The sequence below is a fragment of the Mandrillus leucophaeus genome, unplaced genomic scaffold (assembly GCF_000951045.1).
Source record: "Mandrillus leucophaeus isolate KB7577 unplaced genomic scaffold, Mleu.le_1.0 Scaffold284, whole genome shotgun sequence".
Classification (NCBI taxonomy): Eukaryota; Metazoa; Chordata; class Mammalia; order Primates; family Cercopithecidae; genus Mandrillus; species Mandrillus leucophaeus.
This window is the reverse complement of record NW_012102965.1, coordinates 3,043,359-3,048,524: the sequence shown is the minus strand read 5'-3', so window position 1 is coordinate 3,048,524 and position 5,166 is coordinate 3,043,359.

Genomic DNA, 5,166 nt, shown 5'->3' with positions numbered 1-5,166 from the left:
CAGCGCGGTACCCCCGCCTGCGCCGCCGCCGGCCAGGCTCGCACTTTCGGATGGTGACGCATCCAGCTGGCTCCGCGGGAGCCTGCACTCAAACCTGGAAGCCCTCTGGGGCGGCCTACTCCTCAGCGCTGCGTTACTGAGCGCTCCCTGGGTGCAGGCTTGGTGATCCAAGTTTGGTCCCAGTCATCACTTATGTCACTATCCTTGTGACGTACATACTATTATTAGGGTCACTTAGAAGTGAGGAAACAGGCTCCAAAAGTTTGTTACTTGCTTGTAGTCAAACAGAAGGCAGAGCTGCGAATCAAATCCAGGTTTGTCTCGACATGCCACTAGCTCATACTTCTCTTGGATCAGCCACTAAATGGCTTTGACTCTAGAGAGCGGCGAGCAGGTAACACATGAGATGGGTGCGTGGCCGTCCCGAAGCCCACTGCCCAGGGGCAGAGGGGGCACTTGCTTCTGGCTGGGGCTCACTCATTTGCCCAAATGGGCTGTAAAATATATACATACACACACACATATGTGTATATATACACACATATATACACACAAACATACATATATACGTGTGTGTGTGTGTGTATGCATATTGGAAAGCATTCCGCAGACTCTGAGCCTCTATTTTCAATCTTGTATTGGGATCAGGGGCACCTATCATAAGGAGTAGTTGGAAGATGAAATAAGATAGTGTTAACATAGATGCCAGCATCTCGGGGACGCCTGATATATGCCATTTCGCTCTTTTTGCAGCATTCCTGGGGACATTAGGGCACTCACGCTCCTTAACACTGGACAGGAGACCTGCACAGTCATTCTAGGTCAACACCCTCTCTGACAGACTAGGAATTTAATCCACTCAACGGGAAAATCACTTACCTGCATCACCATCTAGTTACTGACAGACACCAAGCGAGGGTTCCTGCTATCCTTCAAACACACATACCACACACTCACACACACTTGCTGCCCCTCAAACACACATACCACACACTCACACTCATACACTTGCTGCCCCTCAAGCACACATACCACACACACACACACTCACACACTTGCTGCCCCTCAAGCACACATACCTCCCACACACACACTTTCTACCTCTCACACATACACACACTCACACTCGCTGCCTCTCAAAAACACATAACACGCACACACACTTGCTACCTCTTAGACATACAACACACACACTACCACACATACACACACACACACACGCACCCCCTCTTTTTCTCCTGGAAGATTCAGACCGGCTCTGAGGCCTGAACGTGACTTCCTCCTAGCCTTGGCAGTGGCGTGGGCGGGGACCTCCGGGACAGCGGAAATCAGTCACTGAACTCGCCCTCAGCCAGCGCACAAGGAGGGGGGACCCAGCCCGGAGTCCCTCGGCCAGCTCTGCAGGAGGCCTCTGCTGGCGGGAACTGGGCCCCTTTTGGTAACAAGGGGAATCACTGCAGCCCAGTGAGAAACGCATGGGTTGGGCTGTGGAATGTCCAAAACTGTGAAGATTAAGGAAATAGGCTTTAGGATTCACTTGAAAAGTGAAATCGGCGAATGAAAGTTTTCTAACATGATGAGATCTTGGAAATTATTCACTCCATTTTCGGGGGGGTTTAATAATCACTGCAACTAGAGCAGCTGTTTTTCCCCTCCCAAGGCCCCATTTTGTGAATTGAGGCTGAAATAACTGACCAGGTCTTTCCCTTAGGCACCCTGGAATGTTGGGAATATGAATGGCCTGTTAGTAGAGTTGGAGCTCCAAAGGAAAGGACCCTTTAGAAACAAACTTCCATGGCGCCACCGCACTCCAGCCTGGGCCACAGAGTGGGACACCATCTCAAAAACAAAACAAAACAAAAATCCAACCCCCCCAAAAAACCTCCTGTTTAAAAATCACAAAAATTATTATTATGCATTGCAGAAAAATCAGATTTTTTTTCAGAATCAGAAAATAAATGGAAATCCCACCACCCAGAAAACCACTGTTAATCTGATGTACAGCATTATATGTAATCACATCTAGCACAATGCTTTGTCACCTTTTTCATTTGAATCAAATATCATGGAAAAATATTTTCCATACATGTTTTAAAATCACTACTTTGTATTCCATTGTACATGTATTTAACCAAAGCCCGATTGAAGAACTTAAAAATTGTGTCTGGAAGTATTGCTATTTAAACAGGACTGGAGTGTGCAGCTTTGTAGTTATTTTTTTTCTTTTATTCTTTTTTTTTTTTTTTTTTTTTTTTTAAAGAGATGGAGTCTCTCTCACCCAGGCTGTAGTGTAGTGGCACAATCATGGCTTACTGCAGCCTTGACCTCCCGGGCTCAGGTGATCCTCCCACCTCAGCCTCCCAAGTATCTGGGATTACAGGCAGGACTCATCTTGCCCAGCTGTAACTACATCTGAACACATTCTCAATTATTTGCATAGGTAGATTTCCTGGAAGTGGTATTGCTGGGTTCAGGAATAAGGATTGCCCTACAGTGATCTTTTAAGACTTATGATGGCCGAGGCGGGCAGATCACGAGGTCAGGAGATCAAGACCCTCCTGGCCAACATGGTGAAACCCGTCTCTACTGAAAATACAAAAATTAGCTGGGCGTGGTGACACGTGCCTGTTATCCCAGCTACTCGGGAGGCTGAGGCAGGAGAATTGCTTGAACCAGGGAGACAGAGGTTGCAGTGAGCCAAGATCGCGCTATTGCACTCCAGCCTGGTGACAGAGTGAGACTCTATCTTAAAAAAAAAAAAAAAAAAAAGACATGATTCTCTCCCCCTAACCCCCAATATTTTCCCAGACTTTCTATAATGTTTATTTACCAAAAATTGCTTGAGTGCCCATCACATGCCAGGCATGCCAGAATATAGAGATGAATACATTATAGCACAGACCTGAAAAAAATACACTGTAGTTCAAGGTGCCATAGATACGGTTAGAGAAAGCTTTGGGCGGCCAGGTGCCCGCCCAGTTTGGGGAGGGTCTTGAAGGACCAGTAGACTTTATTTTTTTTCTTTTTTAAAGAGAGGGTATTACTCTGGTGCCCAGGCTGGAGTGCAATGGTGTGATCATGGCTCACTGCAGCCTTGACCTCCCTAGCTTAAGTGATCCTCCTGCTTCAGTCTCCCAAGAAGCTGGGACCACAGGCATGTGCCACCACACCCAGTTAATTTTAAAATTTTCTGTTGTAGAGGTGGAGTCTCCCTGTGTTGCCCGGGCTGGTCTTGAGCTCCTGGGCTCAAGCCTCCCACTTTGGCCTCCCAGTGTGCTGGGATTACAGCCGTGAGCCTTTGCGCCCAACCTGACTTTCTTGAAACTAACAGATTGAGAGGTGAGAGGAAGTTAATGGGGAGTACTGAAGAAGGATGAGAAAGCCAGACAAAGAGCCAAAGGGAATGTCCTATACGGAAACAAGGTGCCTGGGTATGTGTTCAAATAAATGAACACATGTGAGTTATCTTATGTGCTTGCACTGAGAGTAGAGCTGAGAAGGAGGGCAGTGACATAAGGCAAATAAACAGCCTATTATGTCATAATGAGAAGGTTTGGACTTTGTTCACGTAGCAACAAGAGAAAGTGATTTATGGAACCTTCAAGGTCATGATGAAATTAGATCTCATCACTTAACCCAGTGAAGGACGCTGTCTTCTGTGGACCCCAAAAATCATTCCTGAGGAGAGAAAACAAAGGATAGGAAGATTTACAAGGGAAATATCCCAAAAGAGGATTGAAATGAAAACCGCAGAAAAATCAGTCAAATGTACTACCATGTTCATCACACTTAAGTGCTGTAGTTATTGTTAAGTATGGTCCTAAACCTCTCTATTAGTCCATTTTCATGTGGCTGATAAAGACATACCAGAAACTGGGCAATTTACAAAAGGAAGAGGTTTTATTTGGTCTCAAAGTTCCACATGGCTGGGAAGGCATCACAATCATGGTGGAAGGCAAGGAGGAACAAGTCACATCTTACATGGATGGCAGCAGGCAAAAACAGAGAGCTTGTGCAAGGAAACTCCCATTTTTAAAACCATCAGATCTCGTGAGACTTATTCACTATCACTAGAATAGCACGGAAAAGACCCGCCCCCCCATGGCTCTCTCATGGCTCTGGGCTTCCATCAGCAGGAAACAAGAGGGATCCCTGGGGTAACCTGTGCCTTGGAGAAGAACATTCCTTCTCTATCCCTCACATAAGCATTGTCAAGAATGAAAAGGGAGGCCCAGGACTCTATGTTCTGGAGAAGAGACTCTTCCCCACAACAACCCCCCACAGCCCCACACTCCCACACTCATACCACCACTCTCTGCAACCATTATAAACCCATTATGCTGTTGTCCTTGTTTATGTCAGTCACACAAAAAGTCCAGGACTTCTAGGTTATCTCTCATACCCAAAGCTAATCCCCGTGTGGCTCTCAGGACAGTGAAATATCCTATATCATAATACTCCATATCTCTCTTCTAGATTTTTTTAAACCACCTACCATCCTACATCCTTTATTAAGTAATTTGTCTCCCCTTCTTAAAATGTAACCTTCTTTAAAGCAAGGGTGTTTATTTTGTTAGCCACTTTATCCTTAAAGCTTAGAACAATACCTGGCAAATAGAAGGTATTCAAATAATATTTGTCATGTGAGTTAATATTAAACATTCTTATTTTATATTCTATGTCTTGTCATTCTACATTTGAAGACTGCAGGTACGATTTTTACCATCTCTTCCGTCTAGTTTTTACCCATTGTGCCGTTTACTTTTATGTTTTGTGGATTTTGACTCTGAGTTTATATTCCTTGGATTTTATCTGTAGAAACTACTTGAGGCATAGATTGATGTTACATTCATTCAGAGATTATTTCTGTTTACTTTTACTAGTTGCCTGGGGTTAACGACTTACCCAGGACCAAATTAATCTCTCTCTCTTGGTTTTTTGTTTGTTTTTGTTTTTAACTACGTAAGTGGGTGAATTGACCTGCAAACCCATGTGTATGAGAGTATCAACTTTGGATATAAATTATTGAAAGAGGAAATATACATATTTCCTTTACCAAATGCCAAGGTACAGATGGGAAAGTTTCCTTGCTCCTTTCTGTGCAGCAGATTTCTTTCCTGTTCGTCACTGCACTGGAAGTGCAGCCCTTTTAGGGTTTGCAGCTTT